Consider the following 25260-nt stretch of genomic DNA (forward strand, 5'->3'; position numbering starts at 1 on the left):
TCTGTGAAATTGTCTTAGAAGACAATAGTTCTTAAACGGTTTAGACGAAATAGTGTTGAATGGTCTGTACCATTGAATTTTTCCGGTTTCACATGTGAAGACTTAGTTGAACCGCGAAACCTATAGTAATTAATATTAGTGAAGAGGGAAACCGCCCGAATATATATATATATATATATATATATATATAGTGCGTGTGTAATGTACAGTTCTTGCCAGGGCAAATGTAATTGTACTGGATGTCAAAACATGGTAAGAAATTACGTATATATTAAAGGAGTGGCGTGATTTATGCAGAAACAAATGTAAGTCTTAGGTAAACGTAGTTATGAATTATAGTTTTATTGTAGGTTCCACGAAATTAATCTGAAATTACCACTTCCTTCACAAATTTAAAAACAAAATTCAGGTTAAGGATTTAAGTACACGTATAGCAATTCCCATGTGATCTTTATGAATCGTGCCAAGACCCAGTAAGCAACGTTTTTATTCATTATTATTCCACATTTTCAATAAATACTATAATACATTGTAGTGTTAAGCAGATACCGAGTACTTATGTTTTTTGATACTATCTCCTTTACTCGCTATAATTTGTTGTAAAGATGGAAGATCAAGTTGTTTAAGTACTACTTTTGGATAATGTTCAGGAAATTATGCAATGTAAACTGGATGCAGATGTTCATTATAAATTGTTTACCAAGAGTTCTATTAAAGGTTTCACGGGTAGTGACAGAACGAAGCATGAACCAAAGTGATTGTAACGTTTCAAGGGTCCCATCTGTAAATTATGTAAAGGTCAAGATTGGCAGTGAATGGAATTATTAAACCTGATCTACAATTTCGACCCAGATATTAGGTTCATAAGTAAAGATATATAATTTATTATGTAGCTGAACACTGAAAATTTTGTCATCCGAGGTTCGTGTGTGGAGCGCTAGATGGCCGTCCCGTGCAAAACCGCACTTGGAGACAACCTTCCGAGGAATCACGACTGATGAGCCATTGATTTATTCTTTTCTGGTTATCCTTTGGGAGTAATAGACTTTTTTTTGCCATTATTTTACACCTACACATAATGCTGGAATGAGTTTTACCAATATTGTACCTTTGTAAATTTCAAAATAGCTCGGTGAATGTGAGCGGCTGCTGGGGTTCGTGCAGGGAGGTCGGTTCATATGACGTTCTTACCCTGAGCGCAAACTGTGTGCCAGAGCGGCTTGCCAGGTGTGCGATAATCTCTCTTCCTGGGAGTGGAGGTGGACTACCTAAGGACAAGAAATAACTTTTTACCTCATTGGGTAAATCATATTACATTATTCAATATTTTGCTTTGTTTCAAGAAATATGTAGTATAGGATAAGTACTGACAGGCTATATATGCAGTCCGCAAACGGGCTATTTCCAGTTGGGTCTCTATGTAGGTTAAGACTAGGTGCTGTTACCAACTCTAATCAGCGAACCTATTTGATCTACAAACCCTTTTAAGATGGTTAATGCTATTGATTACATTGACAGCATAAATACAAGATTGATTAACTTGTAGGTGGCGGCTGTTAACGGGAGCGATGGCTTCACCGTTCAGCCCCGGAACAAAGAGAGCTGGGAATAGCCGTTGTTGCTACGCGGCCCCAACCAGGCCCGCGCTCTGCTGACTGCTGTTGATACTGGGCTAGATACTGCTACTCTTTCATGGGACTTAATATGGAATCATAACCTATACATTCGTGGTGTATAACGTGATTATATATATACATACATATATATATATATATATATATATATATATATATATATATATATATATATATATATATATAATATATATATACAAGGAAAGAAGAAGCACTAAGCTTTGTCACATTTTCAGGGTGAGTACAGACTTACTCACCCCTGAAGATGTGAATTACACGAAAGAACTTCGTGTTTCTTCTTTCCTTGTGGTTATCAGCATATACCTAGATCACGCGCACCTACAGTGATTTACTTATATATATATATATATATATATATATATATATATATATATATATATATATATATATATATATATATATATATATATATATATTGATAAAATCACACGGGAAAGGGGAAACAACGGAGCACCTTAGCTTTCGTCTTTACTCAAGACATCTTCAAACAACATAAGTATAATATCAGAACAGCATCTGAAAGCAGTGCCTTGTTCGTTCATGTTAGGAATAATAATCACCCCATTGCTTGGGAAAAAAGCTTAGGAGTATTTAAATCATCTTGTGTCACATAAAGACTTCTGGTTGAAGCTAGTTTGATTAAGGAATTAAAATCAATAAACCTTAGTGATGGTCAGTTCAAAACTGATAATATGCTACACAAATTTATTTGTCAGTGGCCCAAGGTTAAAATGCTTTGAAAACCTTTGATCTAGATGTATGATAGTTATTTTGTGGGTCCCTTATTTTTGACCTGACCTGACTAGTCACGTCACCCCCTTCTCCTAAGCTCATCTACGTGTGTGTTGGTGTGGGGATTAGTGGATGACATCATAATGACCTGACCTCATGTTTTTAAGGTCACCCTGTATATTTAAGCCTCTCTCTAAAGATGTCTTGAGTAAAGACGAAAGCTAAGGTGCTCCGTTGTTTCCCTTTTCCCGTGTGATTTTATCAAGATTTATCTTATCCACGATTTCATTGTGGATCTACATGAAAAAAAAAAAAATATATATATATATATATATATATATATATATATATATATATATATATATATATATCATTGTTTGTATGTACTGTTATCAATGATACCGAACGACTTACCGGTACTTAAGTTTCGGCTACCATGTCAAATTGTCGGTCATGCATAACCATTTATTGGAATAAAGCGTAGTGTGATTAAGTAATCGTGTCAGAGTACTTGAGCTACAGGTTGGTTTGGATGCGTAGCAAGAGTTGAGTTGTTGGTTTACATAACGATATCATGTGATTGTAGGTGAATGCTCACAATCAATTTGTACCTTTCTACACATTGAGGGTTACACGGTGTTTTATTGATTAAGGATTTAAATTACAATAATAATTCTAAGAAAGTGTTGGTGTATACTACCCAGTTAATTTTTGGACGTTCAATTTTTTAAAGTTAAGCATTGTACACAATTTATGAACCACTAAAGCTAATAGCATGATGTTTATTGCTGCTGAGTCAAGTTACGTTTGTATGTCAAGATAAATTATATATAGGTACGTGCTATCCATGGATGTAACAATAACCATTTACCGTATTATACTCTATGTAAGAGTATAATGTGTTGGAAAGCCCATGGGCTTTTATTTAATGGTGGTTCGGTAAATAACCTTCTTTGAGTAATATTTACTTGAATGCCATTATACCTGTACTTCTGCATGCTATATTGCTGATATATCTGTAAAATTGTAGATAGTCTTTACCATAGACTTCGATATGAAAGTCTGTCGCCATGGATGGCTGAACAAAGACCGGGCTCAAGACTGCATCGTGTTACCCAAGTTTCATGCTGATGAACAATGGCTGTCCGTCAGACACACTAGTTGCTGGACTAGAAAACTTAAACTATGTATGATTTTTTTTGACACCATGGATCATCCATAATCAACCCTAAACACTAGTAAACCCAAAAAAAATCACCTTTGAACCTAAGTAATTTTTAGTAGCCTCTCCCTCATTTTAATGCCTTTGTGAAGTGCTCAATAGACTAATAAGATTTCCTATGCCTAATACAAAAATATCAGCTCGTTACAATTGAAACAATAACGTAGGTCACAGCTTGTTACTAAAACTATCCTACAGTAAGAGCAAAAGTCCCAGACCCATAACCCCACCACAGTACTTAAATACTGTATAGTCTTGTGGTTTTCAGTTTAAATTATTTAATGGAGGGGGGTGGCAGGAAGCCTCCTGGCCACAGTTTTGTGTCCGGTAGGGACGGCGAGGATGACCCATCAGTTGTGGGTGTGGTTGGGATCAGAGCGATGACCAGGTCTCAGCTTTGGGCGCTGTTAAGTTCAGAGGGCTGACTCGGTCATAGTTGAGGGCGTTGTTAGGATCAGAGTTGTGACATGGTTGAGTTTCGGGCAATGTCCATTCCTGTGAACATTTGTACACATCAGTTGGGTTCAGCATTTACCATCAGTGTTATGCGATTGTGGTATGAAACGAACGGGGAAAGGAATTGGGATGAAAATTTTCTTTTGTGACATCGAGTAGGAACACAGCTCTTAGCTATTTTGTTGCCGGAAAGTGGAATATTGATTGATTGTGGTAATTACATACCTGGCGACGTATCAGCTTAAGTCATATGCGGAAAGAGGAAGTTATTGTTCTTAGCAAATACAGCACACTATATACAAGCTTTAGCTATTACAAGTAGGTAGGTAGTAACTAGCTCGTGTAGCTATATACCAGCTGGTTGACTTGCTCATTTTGGTTTGTATTAGATGGACTAAAAGGAAGTTCACTTAACTTTGATTATCGATAACAGTGCATTTTTTAATCACGGGAACACTGTTAGATTTGGAAGGCTGCTTAGTGTACAGGAAAGAGCCTTTATAACTAATGTAATCACTGGTTATGGGTTTATGCATCTTAAATTTGACGTAATGGTAAAGATTCGTTTTTGTCGACCACTGAAACTACTAATAAAAATGCCAAGTGTAATTTTGTGGTGTTTCAAGAGAATCTGACCTTCATTTCCATCGCAAATGAGCCGTTACTAAAAAGAACACCAAACAACCCTTTGAAAACTTTACCTAACCTAACCTAACCTGTAGAAAGGTTTAAAAAAATTAGATTTTATGGGTACCTCATCATCTAAACACCGAAAACACCACATATCATTGCTAAACACCGAAAACACCACATATCATTGCTAAACACTGAAAACACCACCTACTATTGCTAAACACCGAAACCACGAATGGGGTAAGCTTTTTATAAGATTTTTTATAGATTAGGTAAGGTTTTCAAAAGTGTTTGGTGTTTTTAATATTTTACCCCACGTTTTCCCTCTACTTAATTAAAGCCTTGTCCACTTAACCAATATTGTTAGCAATGGAGGGGGGGGGGGTGTCATATCTCCATAACGGCTCATTTAGGACGGAAATGAAGGTCAGATTCACTGGAAACAACACAGAATGCACTAGGAAAACCTATTTTTATTCGTCGTGACACAAGCATGGGGGGGGGGGGTGAGTGTGAGTAAGGGAAAAGAGAATGTGATCAACCTATGCCAGCGACTAGTCTAAAGATCGAGGTGACAACATATTTCTGGTCACACTTTTAATATCAACAGACAAAACGAACCAATCAAACCTAGCTTGAATTAACACTTGTGAAATCATCAAATTATGCTTGGTTCTTTTTTCCCCCTTTCGTTATTAGAATTACAGATAAAATTAGAATACTGTATTATATAACCGGTACATCCAGATTGAGAAGTTTGCTTTATACTCGAGAATCCTAAATGAAAAGTACTGGGAGAGATGAGACTAAAAATTATGTCGTTGTCAAGTCAATATGAAGGAGGGTGATTTGAATTACAAGATTTTATGTCCGGCGTTGTTTTAGAACGCTAGGAACAGGGTTTGTATGTGTGTATAGTAATTGGTAATGGTCTAGAGGAGTGACGGGATGGGCGCAAACCAGTCAGTGATCTCTTGTTGCTACGTTGCTCATGTTGCAGCTCCAGCTCATCCCGCTCAACAAATGTAGTCACGGTTGAAATATAAAAGTTACCCCAGTCAGCTGTTATTCCTGTCCTAGTGTGTTTATTTTGGTGAAACCGGCTGCCTGTTAAAATTATAGTAGTGGTATTTCAAGAGGTGTGTCTTTGTTGAGTACAAAGAGTGTGGTCAGTTTAGGATCAGCTGATGTGGGAAGGGCGAGGTAAGGCCAGACCCGGGAATCATGACTGGCACGAATTGGCTACACTGCTTATTGCCTGGGGGAGAGGGTGGCTGGAGTAACGTCCACAAAGATTCTTACCATACCTCGCCTTTCTTTTTGTCAAGATAGTACCGTGAATTTTAAGATACGATGGATTCACATTCTTGTTTTTTTTAACTAGTTAAATCCGTTCTCACACCACCAGTTTGGAGGGAAATTATTTTGTGGGATTCTGAAAACCTTGGCCGTGAAGCATACCGTACATTACTTTATAAGTCTGCTGATCATTGATAGACATTTTTTTTGTCACAAAAAATGAAGTTAGTAGAGTGCGTGTTAGGAAGAGTTTGGGCATATCACCCTGTATGTAACGCCTTCAGTACCCAAGGAGAGCATAGCCAACACCACTCGACCGCCATCGTTTCCCCAATTGTACAGTTTGGTACCTTATCCATTGATAGCTCGATGGACTTGGCCTATAGCTACGATGATACGATTAGTAAATTGCATAATCTTCCATGCACTGTCAGAAAAGTTTTCAGTAGCCTACCCAGAACAAAATAGTATACCTGATCTCGATTGGTCGCGTTTCATTTATAATTCTTATTAACCCTTTGAGGTCGATGACTTAAGTTGTAGCCCCCCCCCCCCTTTAAAGAGGATAAAGTGTGTGTAAGGGAGATAAAACAATCCGCTTATTACTTGTTAATACCACATAGCCTTGCATATCCTTTCTTTGGTTTGAGGACATGGAAATTTAAAAATAAATCCTTATTAATATTATTTTTATTTATTTATTTATTTTTACGGGGATTAGCCCACCCGGGCACAGGTCACTGGCACATCGGGGCCTGGGGGGGGGGGGAGATGTAATAATTCAGAAAAGTAAAGTTTATAATACAAAATTTCAAAAATAAAAATAATGGTAACAACAATAATAATACCACGAAAAATAAAGAAATACAAAAAAGAAGTTCAATAGTGGGAAACAATATATGTATGTTGTGTTGTCAATGGTAAGACAAACAATTGAGACCCTGCAATGGTGTGTAAATGGGGCCACCTGGGACTTGGTCACGATTTTCGTGATGCCATATGGCAGAAGGGTCTACCATTAGACAATACATTATGCTTCCACTATCTTCCAGGCTGTAGTACCTCCGTTTGGTAGCTGCCTAGTACCACATGATTTACGTAAGTAACACAACTTATGTAATACTCTTAGCCAACAGCATTTGTACGGTACAGTAGCTATATAGAATTGTTCATCAAAACGGGTGTTTACATTGACCTTTGAACTCAAATAAAGTCATCACCTCGACCAGTGATTCTTACCCCTTTTCCCTGTTCGCACCCTTTCAAAACCGCCAAGCCGTTCTCGCACCACTCCCCCCGAATTGCTGAAAGAACATATTGTCATGGGAATTAATAATTGATCCATCGTGGTTTGTTATCTATATTGACAAACTCAAAAATAAATAGTGAAAATGCAATGAATTACCTAAGTGCAAAAAATACACAATTGACAACTGAAAAATACATTGTAAAAATTCATAAAACTACAAATGTGCAAAAATTACTTGACAATTGCTAGTATTTTGCATGGTATGTTGCGGATGAAGCTGATTGATTATGCTTGCGCACCAAACTCGTGACTTCGTTGCTGTTGTTTGTCCTCCATGATGGCATCGAACGTTGGCATCTTGGTGCTGAGCGCCACTCGCATGTCGTGTTGATGATCCAACCGATTCCTGTACTTGGTTTTATGTAAAGCAGACACGAAAATCCAGTTTCACACAGATTCGTGGTCGCGAACGGCATCAGTACAGCAAGGGCCTTCCTTGCTAGTACAGAAAATGTTTCAAACTGAGAAGCCCATAAGTGTTCCAGATGACCCTCGGCGAACTCCATTTGGATTCCATGATTGTTCCCCAAATCGATGAGATCTTCCTTGATGTCGCTGTAATCATCAATGTGTTCCAAATTCAACCGGAAAGGGTGCCGGATCCAATTATCACAGATTTGCAGCTCTCCATACGAGAAGTAGCCATTGAATGAATTACGCAGCATCTGCAGAAGTTCGACAATGTCAGAAACAAAGTCTGGATGCCAGGAAGCATCCTCATTAACCGTTCCATCAAGAGGGGGAAAATTTGTCAAATTCCCCTTCTCTACACGCCTAATTCACAAAGGAAATTTTATGCTCATTTTTTTACGCCACTCCCCAAAGATGAGCCACGTTTAATCACAGCACCCTCTCACCCCCAAGAAACCGGTCTCGCACCCCCGGTTAAGAACCTCTGACCTAGACTGATTTTTTTTGAGACCTTTAATATGTGGTGCTTAGGTATGATAATGCACGAACCTCTGTGAACCAGGTACCCAAAATAACTTCGTGTTGCTTGCCATTTGTGGTACCTTACAATATAACCTGGAAGTTTTGTATCTAAATTTATGGCACTTTAGGCTAGTTGCATGAGAACGTGTGTAAAATTATATAATGCAGAGTATCAGGCTATGTTCTCCAAGCGTTTTAAGTAAAAGTCTCAAGGGTTTGGAGAGAAGTAGTATGATGTGACACTGAGCTGCAGGCATCTCAGGACCCGAGAGGACAAGCGTAAAGAACGTTTGAAACTTTCCAATATTTAATGTGTTGTTTTTGCTAGTCGGGGGTTGTGTTGCGACTGTGGTCACACCCCCACACGGGCACTTAATGATCATGAGGGGGGGGGAGGTATTACCATTATAATTTTAAAGACAGTGTAAGGCAAGAAGAAGAATGAACCCGGCAAGTTAAAATGGTTGATTTGGTTGTCCTATTTTGTAATACATTGCTTTAAAAGGAGGCTAGATAGATTCATGGATGATAGAGAGTGGTAGTAACTCTTAGACAGGCGCTGCCATGCACAGGCCAACCGGCCTATTGCAGGCTCCTTATTTTCTTATGTTCATAATTCCGCTTGAATATATATCTACAGTATATACCTGTAGGTAATACGGGCCGGGAGAAGGAGATAATTACCAAGGTATCACTTCAGATTTTAAGTCAATGAATCAAGAGTCCATGTCAATTGCGTCGTAGGTAAGAACGGCGTGTCTGACGCCACACGCTCCCAGTGAGAGATTTGGTAACCATGACGACGACGTGCAAAGTGGAGGGGTTTACCCACGTGACGTTCTTGTCTTGTACGAGGAAACCAGAGTAAGGGCAAGGCGCCATAGGAAATTTTAATGTATAGCGTTTGTGTATCGTGTGTGTGTAAGCCGCAGTACAGGTAGTACTTTCTAGAAGAGCAGGTTATGGTGTTGCTGTGTTTTTGGTGGATAACTGCCATGATTCCTGATATTGAAAGGAATTGTCACCTCGCAATTCCTTGTCACATTTTATGCACGTGTCTGTGTGTGTGTTTTCACGTGTTGGCATATCATTAACTTACCTATTAAATACGCTAACTTTTCTGAAAGATATTACAATATAGTTATGGATTATAGTGATGATACTTGCTAACAAAATAAATGTATGAGTAATGAAAGTCAGTCCACTCGATCCTGTGGACACAGATGTCATATCGGTATTCAATAATGGCGTTGTGTAACACTCTGAGGGTGAAACTGTTATGTAATGTTACTTGGGACAGTTATGTTTAGACACAAGAGCACGAGCTACTCTATAAAACCTGGTCTCACGAGGCTGCTTGACATTATCAGTAACTGGCATATATGTGTGTGTTTATGTAATAAGGCCATGTAGTAAAGGATGTTTAGTGGGGTGGGGCGGGCGGGAGGGAAAGGCAAGGTTGTGGTGGAGGGGAGGGGGGGGGGGTCCATCAACTGGACTCCGGGCTGATGGTGGTGCATCGGCCAGGGTGTACCGTATAACCCCTCCCCCAACTCCACACACGCTCTCCTCATTGGGACGCGCCCACTTTTCAATCTTTACTATGATCATTTTTACGATTTAGTGTCGCACGAGTTAACCCGCAAATATAGTTTCACTTGTTCACGTGTACAAATATATTAAAAGGTTAATGGATGTGGCATCGTCAGCGTTACATAGTATCCTTGTAATGTTTTCTTTATTCATTGGTTTAATTCACCCAATAAGGAATTTAATTTAACAAGAATATTGATTTGTCTCCACCAATTAAATGATGTTTTGGGCAAATCCACAAAGATCCTGTGCTTAATACCAAGTTTGCGACGCTTAATTCAACAAATTTACTATTCATTGTTTTGAGTAGCTACTGATGTTCTGAGAGCGACATGCGCGACTTTGCAGCTTTTCAACATCGATCCCGGTGACCCTTGCAACCTTCCTCTGTAGCGCAACATGCTGACAGCTATACCCCTAACGTACCTCACCTCTACAACCAGAAATACTTATCTTTGTGAACAGGGGTACCTAGTGACAGCACTAGGATCCCGCTTCCTCTATCAAGGAATAAACAATTGAAATTGAATCTTTGTACTACTGTAGTTACGTGGTTAATGTGCAAGGGGATTTTATTATTCAGCTTCGTTATAAGGTATCTTGATGGCGCTTCAGCTCATTTTCTTTTACTCGAGTGACCCTTATTTTGACTAGCTGTGTTTTATAGTTATGTCCCCCTCCCCTCCGCAGTTAGTGCAACTCGTTTTCCAGATTTCTCAGAGATATCATTTTTGGAAGATTCTCGAAGTAATTTGTGTTTATTTCAGGAAGTTTACTAGTCTGGTTTAATTATTGGGAACCACTTAACATTTTAAGAGGTACTATCTGGGAGTGTTTGGTAAAGACGGTGTATTATAATTTTATAGAATTGGTGTCATTGTGACCTTTAATATTAAAGTATTTTATGTAAAGTTTTTATATGAGTTGTGGATTAAATTTTAAGGCCCTAGGTCGCATATATATATATATATATATATATATATATATATATATATATATATATATATATATATATATATATATATATATATATATATATATATATATATATATATATATATATCCTGTAGGCTATAGCTATATACGTTAGTTTTAAAGGTAGTTCTCGACATACCCTCAGTTTCAGATATAGAGCGCACGTTATCCTGCACAGCGTCTACTCTTATATTGAGGTGATTTTTCACTTTAAAGGGTTCAACGGTCAAGGTATGCGGGTCAACAGCCTGGGATCGCATTTCACCTCGTAAACATCGATAATTACTACATCATGTATGATTAAATTAATCTTTTGGCATCTCATTTTGAACCTATTTGTACTTTATTGATCATATCGATAAATTTCCAGGGGTACCTTGTAGATCCCATCAATATATAGCTTGTAGAATTACGGTACGGTAGATAGTCCCCCTTGATAAAGGTCGAGTTCCAGAAATATGTACAGTATTGCACGTACCTTGTGATGTTGTCCGTGTGCCTTACATAAAATTTTGGAGAGTTGGCATCGTGGTGGTGTTGGTGGGTGGGTGGGGGTGCAGAAACCCTGGTGGACCAGGCTGGTCATCCCCCCACCGCTCATCTCCTCCACTCTTTCCCCCAATGGGCAGGTGCTACTAGTCACGCTGGATATATATATATATATATATATATATATATATATATATATATATATATATATATGTGCGTATGTATTTCTTATGTATGTATGTATATATATATGTATGTATATATATATGTATATATATATATATATATATATATATATATATATATATATATATATATACTCATCAAGTGGAAGTGTAAAGAATAAGGTGTGGGTGGACTTCTGGGTGTCTTGCCAGGAGCGTAGGTCCCTGGGTGGATGTGGCGGCTCAAGTACTCGTTGAGTTAATACCACAACCCTTCTCCCTCCACCGCCACTATGACACACTTTAGGTTTGTCTGGCCTTGACTGTAGCTCTGAGCTCATCTGGGTGTAACCACAGGTCTAGGACATGCAGCTCAAGATGGCAAAGGTCTCGAGGAATGAGAGCGTAGCGAGATGATCTGTGTAGTCATCTCACCTTGAATTTGGCGTCTGTTCTGGTCAAAACTACGTTCCCGATTTTTTTCTTCACATTTTCATAACCCCACATTCTCCATTACTCTCCAGTTCCGACGCACGACGGTTTGGAGGAGTTCAAAGACAACTGCCGGAGTGACATAAAATATTGATCCTGTAGACAAGAGGGTTGGCGCGTGGGACAGAGGATGGATTTAGTGTTTAGGGGACAGGAGAGTAGCTCTAGTGAGGGACAGGAGGGTAGTGACTAGTGGGGGACAGGAGGGTAGGTCTAGTGGGGGTCAGGAGGGTAGGTCTAGTGGGGGACAGGAGGGTAGGTCTAGTGAGGGACAGGAGGGTAGCTCTAGTGGGGGACAGGAGGTAGCTCTAGTGGGGGACAGGAGGGTAGGCTCCAGTGGGGGACAGGAGGGCAGGGTCTAGTGGCAGGAGGGGTGCTCTAGTGGGGGACAGGAGGGTAGGTCTAGTGTGGGGACAGAGGGTAGGTCTAGTGGGGGACAGGAGGGTGTAGGGTCTAGTGAGGGACAGAGGTAGGTCTAGTGGCAGGGCTGTGGAGTCGAAGACAAAACCTTCGACTCGAACTCCTTGGCCTATTGTAACTATTTCTACCATCCTAATTGTAATTTGTATGTTGTAACCTGCATAGGTAAAAAGAATAAACACCGTGTGCTATACTGCTACAGTTTATTAATGATCTGGACGATATTTAAGAACTACAAAAGATGATAGGCTTGACTTTCAAAGTTTCAATCAAAAGAAAAATAAATGTATTAAGAATTCAAGATATTAACTAGACACCATTTACATGTATATCTAAAAGTTCGATCTCAGCATATGAATTTTGTTTAGCTCATAATCTGATGTGGATCTAAATGATGATCCTAATTCCTTTTAATGTAAAGTTATATATTTATGTACATTAAAGAAATGAATACCTTATTAAGGAAAATGGATAAACCTTACATGATTAAGTTATTAAATTAAATTGCCTTAATCTCACCAAAAACAGGTTAATTGTTTTGTAGCTGAGCCTCTGTGCAGTTTTCAACGAAACAAAATTTGATATAATTCAAAATTTCAAATGGTAAAGAAGAGACTATCGTCCAAATTATAGTGCTATACTGTGCCTGCTACAATAAATTCATAATAATGCTTATAAAATGGAAATAAATTCTTTAATAATTTAAGAAAATTAGTGGGATCAGTGGAATCACTGCAATGAATATCTGAGTTCATATATTTGTTCTTAGGAACAGAATAGCTTAGTCGGAGTCGGAGTCTGGACAATTTTGACTTCGACTCCTGCTCTGAGTGGGGGACAGGAGGTTGCTCGTGGGGGACAGGAGGGTAGCTCTAGTGGGGACAGGAGGTAGGTCTAGTGGGGGACAGGGAGGTAGTGACTGGTGGGGGACAGAGAGTGGCTCTAGTGGGGGACAGGAGGTGGCTCTGGTGAGGAGGTGGCTCTGAGTGGGGGACAGGAGGGTAGCTCTAGTGGGGGACAGGAGGGTAGCTCTAGTGGGGGACAGGAGGTGAGTGACTAGTGGGGGACAGGGAGGTGAGTGAGCTAGTGGGGGGGTGGCTCCAGTGGGGACAGGAGGGTAGTGACTAGTGGGGACAGGAGGGTAGCTCTAGTGGGGACAGGAGGAGTGGCTCTCTGGTGGGGACAGGAGGGTAGTCTAGTGGGGACAGGAGGGTAGGTCTAGTGGGGGACAGGAGGGTAGTGACTAGTGGGGGTCAGAGGGTGGCTCTGGTGGGACAGGAGGGTAGGGTCTAGTGGGGACAGGAGGGTAGGTCTAGTGGGGGACAGGAGGGTAGCTCTAGTGGGGGACAGGAGGAGGTGTAGTGACTAGTGGGGGGTCCAGGAGGGTGGCGTCTAGTGGGGGACAGGAGGTGGCTGGGGTGGGGGACAGGAGGGTAGCTCTAGTGGGGGACAGGAGGGTGGGTCTAGTGGGGACAGGAGGGTGGCTCTAGTGGGGACAGGAGGTGATGACTAGTGGGGGTCAGGAGGGTAGGTCTGGTGGGGACAGGAGGGTAGTGACTAGTGGGGACAGGAGGGTAGCTCCTAGTGGGGGACAGGAGGGTGGGACTAGTGGGGGTCAGGAAGTGAGTCTAGTGGGGGACAGGAGGGTAGGACTAGTGGGGACAGAGTTGAGCTCTAGTGGGGGTCAGGAGGGTAGGACTAGTGGGGGTCAGGAGAGTGGGTCTGGTGGGGGACAGGAGGTGGGATAGTGGGGTCAGGAGGGTAGGTCTAGTGGGGAGACAGGAGGGTAGGACTAGTGGGGGACAGGAGGGCAGGACTAGTGTGGGTGGGAGGTGGGTCTAGTGGGGGACAGGAGGGTGGGTCTCTGAGTGGGGACAGGAGGGTGGGTCTAGTGTGGGGACAGGAGGTAGGTCTAGTGGGAGGGCAGGTCTAGTGGGGACAGGAGGGTGGATCTAGTGGGACAGGAGGTAGGTCTAGTGGGGACAGGAGGGTGGAGTCTAGTGGGGGACAGGAGGTGAGGTCTAGTGGGGACAGGAGGGTAGGTCTGGTGGGACAGTGCAAGTCTGGGGACAGGAGAGTAGGTCTAGTGGGGACAGGAGGTGCAGGTCTAGTGGGGGACAGGAGGTGGGTCTAGTGGGGGTCAGGAGGGTAGGTCTAGTGGGGTCAGGAAGTTGATCTAGTGGGGGTCAGGAGGGTAGGTCTAGTGGGGGACAGGGAGGGTAGGACTAGTGGGGGCCAGGAGGTAGGTCTCAGTGGGGGACAGGAGGGTAGGGACTAGTGGGCAGGAGGGCAGGACTAGTGGGGTCAGGAGGGTGGGTCTAGTGGGGGTCAGGAGTGGGTCTAGTGTGGGTCCAGGAGGGTAGGTCTAGTGTGGGGACAGGAGGGTAGGACTAGTGGGGTCAGGAGGGTGCAGGTCTAGTGGGTCAGGGGGTAGGTCTGGTGCGGGACAGGGTGGACTAGTGAGGGTCAGGAGGGTAGGTCTAGTGTGGGTCAGGAGGGTAGGTCTGGTGTGGGACAGGAGGTGGGACTAGTGGGGTCAGGAGGTGGAGTCTAGTGGGGTCAGGAGGTAGGTCTAGTGTGGGGGACAGAGGTAGGTCTAGTGGGGGACAGGAGGGGTAGGACTAGTGGGGTCAGGAGAGTAGGTCTGGTGGGGTCAGGGAGGTAGGGACTAGTGGGGGTCAGGAGATGAGGTCTAGTGGGGTCAGGGGGTGGAGTCTAGTGGGGACAGGAGGGTGGGTCTAGTGTGGGGACAGGAGGTTGGGACTGGTGGGGGTCAGGAGGGTGGAGTCTAGTGGGGTCAGGAGGTGGGTCTGGTGGGGACAGGAGGTAGGACTAGTGGGGTCAGGAGGGTAGGTCTAGTGTGGGACAGGAGGTTAAGGACTAGTGGGGGTCAGGAGGTGAGGTCTAGTGGGGTCACGAGGGTAGGTCTAGTGGGGACAGGAGGTTGGTTCTAGTGTGGGGACAGGAGGTTAGGACTAGTGGGGTCAGGAGGGTAGGTCTAGTGGGGGTCAGGAGGGTAGGACTAGTGTGTACAGGGATGTCCTCTTCCACCATCAGTGTTGACATTCAGTGTTGGTGTTAGGAGAACACTGCACATAAGGTGAAATTAGGTAGGAAACGTTTCTATTTGTTTAATAAGTTTATCTGGTGCAGGATGACTCTTGAAGTAGAGATCACTTCATAAGGGCGGCACACTGGTTGCAGGGTAGGATGTGATGGAAAGAGAGACGTTGATGGTGAGGCGCAATACGTAAGATGCAACCTCCCCATATTATATCAAGCAAGATAATTTGTAAATTCGGTATAGTAGTTGTGGTAAGTTGGGTGGTGTGTGTGGAGGTTGCTGGTGTAAGAGGTGAGGATCACTGAGGACGCGGGAAGTTAAGATGCGCCTGGCTATTGATCACCAGCCGATGCCTCATCTCCCCTGCACAGGATACGCTAGTGTTAGCCCGGCCTTGCCTCTCCCGCTTGCTACTTCATGGTCAAAATGATCTACTTCTGCCCGACCCGTGTCGTACGCAGCTGCTTCGCGTACCCAAAGTTTACAGGTGTTATGGGCTCTTTTGCGACCCTGATGTCTGCTCACCTGTGTACCTATTCATCTGCCTGGCATGGGCTGCTTCAGATCGGCTGTTATTGAAGAGGTGAATGGCATTCTAATACTTAAAAATTTAAAACTATTTTGCCAATTTCTATTCCTGAATTTTGATTATAATTTCACTTATCATTTCACATCGGATTCATGAAAGCTTGAAATGTATTGCGGTACCGTATAATTTTTAACGCGAGTCTGCTGATCTTCTAGTAATTGGAGTGATAACGCACCTCAGGCTGGCACACGCCCAGCCCTCCAACAGAATTATCATCTATAAAGAATGTCAGGAAAAACCTTCGCTATTCCCATGGTCATCACTTTTTCACAATTTCATTCAGTTCCCTCGGGTTTTACTTGATTACCTTTATGACTTTTAAAGTAAAAGAATTCTCTTATCGTCTTAGTTCTGAAATTTAATTGTTTATTTGTTTATTTGTTTGTTCTTGTACTAGTATGTCGCCTCAATGATCTACTACTTCAAACTGTTCCTCGAAGGTTACGTCTTCTGTTCATGTAAATTTACAGCTTAGTGCTTGGTACATTCCCCTTTAAAGGGAAAAAACAGCTGTTTTAGCCTGTTACTATGTATCGTCAGCCTTGACTTTAGTTAAATCAGACAAGTGCTGATGGAGACAGTTGTAGATATTCCATAAGTATCTCTGTTGCCGACGGAAACTCCTGACAGAAATCCATCCCCATAAGGCCATTTTTGAGATCGTGGAATGCTTGTCTTAACAAAATATTTATTAAAAAAAAAAAATTCCCCGGACATGAAGCCCGGCATCTCCGTCAGTGTCAATACCCTGCTTACAACAAACGAGGTTGGAGATTACTGCAGTCCTGTCAGTGTGTCCGTTTGTCCAAAATTACCTATGAGTAGGTTTGCGGATTTTACAAAATCTACATCATAAACTTTGGTGCAAATTGTGTTATGGTAACGGTTCGCGCAATTATTACGGGTAAAGAAAACGATAACAGGAGACAGTACAGCGGGGACTACATTAATTTATAGTAACAGTGTCACCAGTTCGATATTTATTCTGTCGTGATAATGATATGTTTACCTGGTCACGAGATAACTGTATATTTTCATTGTGACAAGGACGATATAGAACTGAGGAGTCAAAATCAACATGCATTACTGTGTCTTCCTCTTCTAGAAATTGTAAAAGGTGTGACGTAGAGTCTAGACGGTTGACCTTTTCTTAGGGTCCATTTGATGCAAGGTTCGCACAGCTCTGCTGTTAACCACGGGCAATGTTTTATATGTTGAACTTTTATAGTTCTTTGAAGTCAAGGTCTTTCAAGGCTGTATCTAAAGTTTTTTACCCTTTGAGGGCAAACCAATTGCAAGAATTGGTAGAACAAAGGCTCTGTGTATTAGGGTTAAGTTCTGCTGTCCATATATTGCTAATTGAGACATCATTACCTTCGTCTTAAGTTGTTGATTCACAACCAGTCCAAAGCCACACCTGCGAAGTTGCTGTTAAAAAGCAACTGGTAAACATGAGATTTCTACCGGTGCTGCTACACTGTATAGCGTGCGGTCTACAAGATATTTAGGTAAGTGTAAATTAGGCTAGGTCAGGTTAGGTTAGGCCAGGTTAGACTAAAGATATCTTTGTAGACCTCACGCTAAAGTAGCACCCTTCTACTTCCATCTCCAGCCTTGCTCGTGAGGTCAAAGTCTGGTAATAGCTTTTTTTTATTTTTCTTTGGTGCATTATTATATAGACTAATGAAAATGGTGACGTGAATATAACCCACTAAGAGCTGTAGAATAGTCCTATTAAGTGATGGAGACAACGATACAAGTGTAATTTTAATATAGAACTCTTAAATGGAATATTATGATCATCATCCTGGTTAAAACAATAGGAACGCTATGTATACGATGAACATCACTGTATCGGAGTCTTTTCCTACCGGTTTCAAGTTTCATTACAGTAATTCGAATGAGACTAGAGGGTACAGTATTGATGTACTAAGAATATATACTGTAATGTGTTGTTATCCGTGGTTATTTTTTTAAACAAAGACACATGTATCAAAAAAAAAATCATCTATAACTGGAATCTCGATTTCGCCTCGTACGGTAGATACACCATCAAAGTTTGTGATAGGGATTATATTCAGCTCTGAGAATTTACAGTAAGGGTGACCCTGGGTCAAAGTTAGGAAAAATATACGATAAGAGTATAATGTGTGAACTGTGAAGTGTTCATAAGGAAGAGAAGGAAACTGGTGTTTGAAGGAGTACAGTACATTGGTAACTCGTGTGAACTGGGGTTATTGGCTGTAAACGTCCTTTTTGTTTCCATACTTTAAAGCAGCAAGTGATATACAGTACATTAATAGATATTTTTTTTGTGTCAGTAATAGGAGTGTAAGATATACCAGTACCATAGTATCAATGGTATGATAGTTTTTGAATGCATGAAACCTAGTAGTGTGTAAGAAGAATTAGAACCACTGGTGTGGAAGATCAATAATTGATCTTCCACCAGTAACCAATTCCATTGACTGTGGTGTGGGTGAGTTCACTATTCATTCCGTAGGAAATTTTCGTTTTTCCTTACGAAATGTAGAATTTAGGTTCCCCCATCACATGCATTTTTAGATCTAAATGTTAATTGGAACTGGTGGCATTGACCGGCCACCGGCTCTGTTGCCTTAATATTACTGGTCACGTTGACAAGTGTTGCTAGGTGGCCAACCTCCCCTCCCCTCTACTCCCTCCAAGTCCTGTTGTGTCCTGACTCACCTCTGTAGTGCGGTTGTATCTTATGAATCGAGCTAAGTAGTTACAAGATTGGCAGTGTGTGATTGGGGCCGAGGACGGGGATGTGATAATGAAGGTAGATGTGGGGGAGTGGCTGGTGTCTAGTGACTTGTCAGCAGCTGCTGGTTCGTACCCTGCCTGCCTGCCTGGCGACCATCCTCTCGCCACACTGATAGCACCCGCAATTACAGTATCCTTATTTTCAACACATTTTATAATTCAATATGTAATACCATATCACTGTGCTCAACCACGAATGCAAAATATCAGGGCAATGATGGTATAGCCCAGGTGATAAACTCAAGGCAGTTACACTTGACACTCCTGGTGTTGGACTATGAACACGAACATAACTTGCACTTTTATAATTTAATTTTCATGGTGACAAGAGTGGTATATATTCAAAACAGAAAATAAACGTTAGCTTATACATGAAGATATATATAATTGGGGAAGCAATTCTGCTTTTAAGATTTACACAGAATTAGGAGATGGAGGATGTCGGTGTGATAGACCCCCATCGCTAGGCTACGCTGTTAGTGGTCACAAACTCGTCGAGTTGCATGCATAGACTCCGAGTGCAAAGATGTGTGTTTGCTGATGGACTGAGCTAAAATCTTTGCATTTATGTTTAGTACCCCCATAGTCAGTACCTAGAAGGGCCAGAGGGTTTGTGGTCGTAGACTGGTGGTGTGGGTGGTTCTGAACTGGAGTGGATGGTTCTGAACTGGTGGTGTGGATGGTCCTGGACTGGTGGTGTGGATGGTCCCGACTGGTGGTGTGGGTGGTCCTGGACTGGTGGGGTGAGTAATTTTCGACCTGTGTTGTGTGGTCTTGGACTGGTTGTGTGAGGTGTTGATTGTTTCCATGGTGATAACCTTACCCACTATTGTGTGTACCAACAATAAAGTTTTGCCCTGTATCCCTCATCACAGGTTGTTTTTACATGTCATCGCCCTTATGTCTGTCGTGGCCACATGATCGCTAGTCGAGGGAACTCGCGCACCCTAGCAGATTGTCGTTCGCTTTGTGACGTTGCACATTAACATTGTGAGGATATATAATGTTAGAATTTGTGACGTTCGTTAATCACTGAATATTTTTATATATATTGGGTAATTTTATTGATTTCATAGTTCGTTTAATCCAACTTTCGTTGATCCTTTTTTTTAATATTGTGGATACATTCCACAAACAGATGTAGACCAGTTTTGGCATTATCTTATTGTGGAATTTTGGTCTGTAACTTGGACTGATGCGGAGCAGCAAGAAGGTGGATAGAGCGATTTACATCATTGTGTGCATCACCTTGGGGCTGGTGTGCATGACTCATGGTGTTGCTAGGGGAGAATCTTGTTCACCTGCAGGTTATCACTCGCGCCTGTTTTCTTGCTTTGTTACTCGTCTGAATAATAGATTGCTGGAGAAAGGATATGAAACTATTAATGTGGCCTTCAAATATTTACTATTTTGTGCCGTAAAACTACTACGACTACTAAGAATCTGAAATAGAAATGGCAGATTTGCATGTACAGGTATCTCAGTCCAGGTTTAAGTTTATTTTGGCTTTACATACACGCCATCATTCTTCCGGGTTTGTCGCACATCCTTAGGATTAACACATGGGAAGAAAGTCCATGGTGAATAGCCCTGCCGATGTTGACAGTTCGGAAGGCCTGTAGGCCTACATTAAATATGCTCAAACGAACGAGATTATCCTTGCCAAACCTTTTGTAGCTGTAAATTAAAGGCAATATGGGTGGTGTACATTTCTGTTTAGGTCAGCATTGGTATTAAAAGGTAAAGAGTAATGGTAACATTAGCGAATAAACTAACGCATCATTCCTGAAGGTCCGTCACTGGCGCTCATGCCCCAGTTGAGTGCGGCCATTGATGTGTACCTTGCAGCCTCGGACTAGGTCCTATATATATATATATTTCATAGTGGACCAATGGCACGTGTCCTTGTGTTAAGTTAATTGCCGGGCTGCCTTTTTTTTTTTTTTTTTAATATGTACTGTGACGTAAATGATGACGGTGGTGATGCGGGTACTAATTAAGGTAGAAGAGGAAAACAAACATTTTACCGCAAGTAGTGAGGACAGTCATGTAACCCAGCGCCCCCCCCCCCTGCCAAGGCTTCTCGCTCCCACACCACAACCACTTCCGCCACCCAGCCCTCTATTGCAACTCACACGCTTGTGCCACTTTCGCTGTAGGCTTTTTATAGTAACCACCCATAGCACTCATGTTATTACGTATTTAGTGATGAAATTTAAACTAGAATATTTACCACAAGATTGTGTTGATTATGTTCGACTTGTTAAGTGTCCAAGAGGTAGTTCCCACGTATTTCAAATAATATCATTATATTTTTGTGCTCAATAAATATCCTGTATCGTTGTTTTTGTGGCAAGAGGAAGAATTAAGAGTCTACTGATACTTGACGCCAAATATTCTTGCCAGCTATTCAGGCTTATAGTTGTGTATTGTCGTGTGACTGTCAGCTGGTGCAGTATAAGAATTCGTTTTGCCAATATATTATAGATGAAAATGTTTAGTGTGAACGTTGTTAATAGGATTCACCATGACGTTAGTTTTAGTAAGTGACCAAATCTTTATTATTTAATCTATACTTCCTTAATATCCGTACAGATTAGTAACGGTGAGGAGCTTTTTTTTTACATTTCAGGATATTGACTAGCCTACTCTCAATCATTGAAAATCATTATAACATTTAATATCAAACAATTGCATCGGTATTCATATTACAGCTGTAATAACTACTTGGTAGTATGGAATTAGTAGTTGGAGGAGGCGGTGCGTATGAGAGTGTGGCGTGAAGGGGAGTGAGGGGCTGCTGGGCCGGGTAGCAACAGCGGCAGGCAGCAGTGGTGGGGGGATCACGGTGGGGGAGTGGGAGGGATGCCGGGCTGCGCACGCGCTCCACGGGGCTCTTTGTTGCCGCGTGCTGACACAACATCCCTCTCCCTGCTTCCTCTCCCCATGCAAACTTTTGAAATACTGAAGTGTTATCTGACAAAGAATGTGTAAACTGGGTGGTTATATAAATGGAAAAAAGTACACAGTAATTTTACTGGATACCGTTATTTTGTTTTAATTACTCGAACTTTAAAACACGTGTGTGTCTTTTGCTTTCTAAGATAAACATTATATGGACCCTTTATTTAGGCTTAACGCGTTAAAATATTGACACGTAGATAAGTCTCCCGCAACTGTATTGGCAAGGCTGTCTTGGCTTGTGATCGTGGATTAAAAATGTTATAAGTGTTTAAACCAATCTTCAGACGTTACAATAGTTGTTCTGGAGAGTTTTGCTTGGAGATTATAGTAGATTAATAACTTTAAGCTGTCCAACAGTCGAAGATTTTTTTTAATTTTTGCGAATATAGCCTTTATTAAAAGTAGGATATGTTATACTAATTGGAGGATCAAATGTATTTTAGAAGAAAAATCGTGCACATATTTCAAATATATTAATATGTAATATCTCTAAGTAAACTAAAATTTTAAATGAAAGATGAAAAACGTGTTTACACTGACTATATATATATATATATATATATTTTTTTTTTTATAATGGGCTCAGAAATCGAAAAACGATCACCACGCGTTGTGGTTTTCAAAATAACGAGAAGCAAGATTTTGCTATAGGTTAGGTTGGTTTGAATTGGGTTAAGTTAGACTGGATTGGGTTACAGTAGGTTAAGGTAAAATCCAAACGCAAAATTTCGCTTTCTGGTTATTTTGGAAAGTCACAACGCGTTGTGGTCGCTTTTCTATTTTATTTATTTTTTATTTTGTGTGTGTGATTTCGTGGGTTGGGAGAGGTGGGTGAATACAGTAGTGTAATGCGAGGAGTTTGGGAACGAGTGGGATTGGTCGGTTTGTTGGCACATACCCAGGTGGTTGACTTATGACCACGCCCCACACCATACTTCTGCCTACCTTACATTATTATGTTCTTCATAATGTTAATTGACTTGATTAAATTCTTTTGTTTTAAAAGAAATTAATTTTCATTTTTGTGAAATCAGGTTCTTGAATTATTTATTATGTTAAAGAGAAAGGTGATGATTTCATGTGCTTTTCATTTCTTTGTGAGTTAAAATGACTCTTGATAGTTTAGACTTTCATTTCATCGCTCGGTCCGAATGAAAGGGATCACAAATTACGTCGAATAAGGGAGATGTAGATGGTGCTAGGGTGTGTAGTATAGTTCAATTCAGAATGTAGAAAGTCACAGTTTAAGTTTTTTATTTTTGATCATGTTGAAAAATCGTTACTTACGGATAGTTCAGTCTTTTTAATGACCAAAGAAAGCATTCAAACCCTAACCTAATGAAGTAAAATGTGGGTTTTTTTTAATACATGTTAATTTTATTGATATAAATTGACTTCGTGGCAATTTTTTTTTTTACTTTTTTCCCTGACCTTTTCATCGTTATTCAGTCGTTTCCTTATCTTTGGATAACTTAGTATTGACGGAAGAGAAAGTTGTTGTTTAATTGTGAGCTAATATAGTGTAACTAATAAATAACCCTCCGGTACATCACTTATCATTTCACATAGTAGACTCGTCTATGACAACAGATGAAGTGGTCAAAGGGAGGACGAGATTAGGCTTAGCTTAGTGTTAATGAAATAAGGGTTGATGATAATTTAGAGGAGAGCGTTATAACCATATTTCATTTATATTTGAAATACTGTACTAGTGGCAACCGGCGAAAGTTTTATCGATATTACTGAGAGTGAACGGTATGATTGATTAGCCTTTATCTGCCCATCCTGGTGATCTGAGAGTAATTAATTTTGTTACTCTAATTACATATGATTTAGATGCATTAAAGGTAATTTCATTATTGCTACAATTAGAGGGATCGGTGGATTGTATTGTATTGTAACAGTTTATTTAGCCCGAAAAATACAGATACAGAGTGGATAATAATAACAATATTAACATGGCTGAGCCAGTTGAGAACCTGAGTATGTAACATTTAGTATCATCTGGAATAGTACAATAGCATGGTAGTAATAAGTACATCTCATAGTGTTACCACGGTTATCGCTTCAATTTATTTATTTTATTATTTTTTATTTATTTTATTTTTTTATTTTTTTTATTATTATTGTGTTTTTATTTATTTATTTATACATACATATACACATACCTATACATATATACACATATATATATATATATATATATATATATATATATATATATATATATACACATACATATATACACATATATACACACATATATATATATATACACACACATACACATATACATATAAATTAGAGTGGAATTTAAAAACATAAGTATAATGGATGGAGAGGGGAAGGCAGCTGAGAAGACATGGTAATGGATATTGGGGTTATTTGGGGAAAACAGCCACTGGTATTGCCTTGTTTCAGGATTGATTGTGGGAATTACATCCCTGGCGACGCAACAGCTTAGGTCATATACTGCCGACCTTGTTTCAAGAAGTCCTGATGGTGGAAACTATAATAATAATTGACGGTTTATTGAAAAAGTTCTGCAGCCCGAAGGCTGAAAATATATATTGGACATAAATGACTTATTACATACATTGGTGGTTGAACAAAAGCCTTCACTAGAGAAAGGTGAAGGAACATACAGTGAACATGCAGATTAATGTAGGTGTTGAACAGCAAAAACGTAGTGTAGTAACTCCCTCCCAGATGGTGTTAGGAGGGACCTCACGTGGTGTAGTAGTTCCCTCACAGATGGTGTTATGAGGGGCCTCACGTGGTGTAGTAATTCCCTCAGATGGTGTTATGAGGGACCTCACGTGGTGTAGTAATTCCCTCACAGATGGTGTTATGAGGGACCTGGCGTGGTGGTAATTCTTCACAGATGGTGTTATGAGGGGCCTCACGTGGTGTAGTAATTCTCCTCACAGATGGTGTTATGAGGGACCTCACGTGGTGTAGTAATTCCCTCAGATGGTGTTATGAGGGACCTCACGTGGTGTAGTAATTCTCTCACAGATGGTGTTATGAGGGACCTCACGTGGTGTAGTAATTCCCTCACAGATGGTGTTATGAGGGGCCTCACGTGGTGTAGAAATTCCCTCACAGATGGTGTTATGAGGGGCCTCACGTGGTGTAGTAACTCCTTCACATATGGTGTTATGAGGGGCCTGACGTGGTGTCGTAATTCCCTCACAGATGGTGTTATATGAGTGAGGTGTGGTTCCAGGCCTTCCTATTGTAGACGGATTAACACATCGCTGGTTGTTGGGTCTCACGGGTCGTTATCACTGGGTACCTGGGACCTCACTTTGTGAAGGTTAACTTGGGTACGACTTTTACTGTTGAGTTGTTCTCACTGACTGAAGCACTGTTCACCACTGTTCACCTCTGTTTAACACTGGTTCCATTCCTTTCCTAAATGAAATAGTAACTTCTGGCGAGAACTTAATGATATTCCGGTGGGGAGGAGGGTTCAGGGGAG

The 25260-nt window shown here is 41.0% G+C and overlaps 1 protein-coding gene across 2 annotated transcripts in view; it reads left to right on the forward strand.

The window, feature by feature from the left end:
* The window catches only part of LOC121864257 (phosphatidylinositol 3-kinase regulatory subunit alpha-like), a 168140-nt gene that overhangs the window by 118898 nt on the left and 23982 nt on the right, over positions 1 to 25260 (forward strand). The window lies entirely within an intron of this gene.

This window comes from Homarus americanus, unplaced genomic scaffold, assembly GCF_018991925.1.
Source record: "Homarus americanus isolate GMGI-L3 unplaced genomic scaffold, GMGI_Hamer_2.0 scaffold26351, whole genome shotgun sequence".
NCBI lineage: Eukaryota > Metazoa > Arthropoda > Malacostraca > Decapoda > Nephropidae > Homarus > Homarus americanus.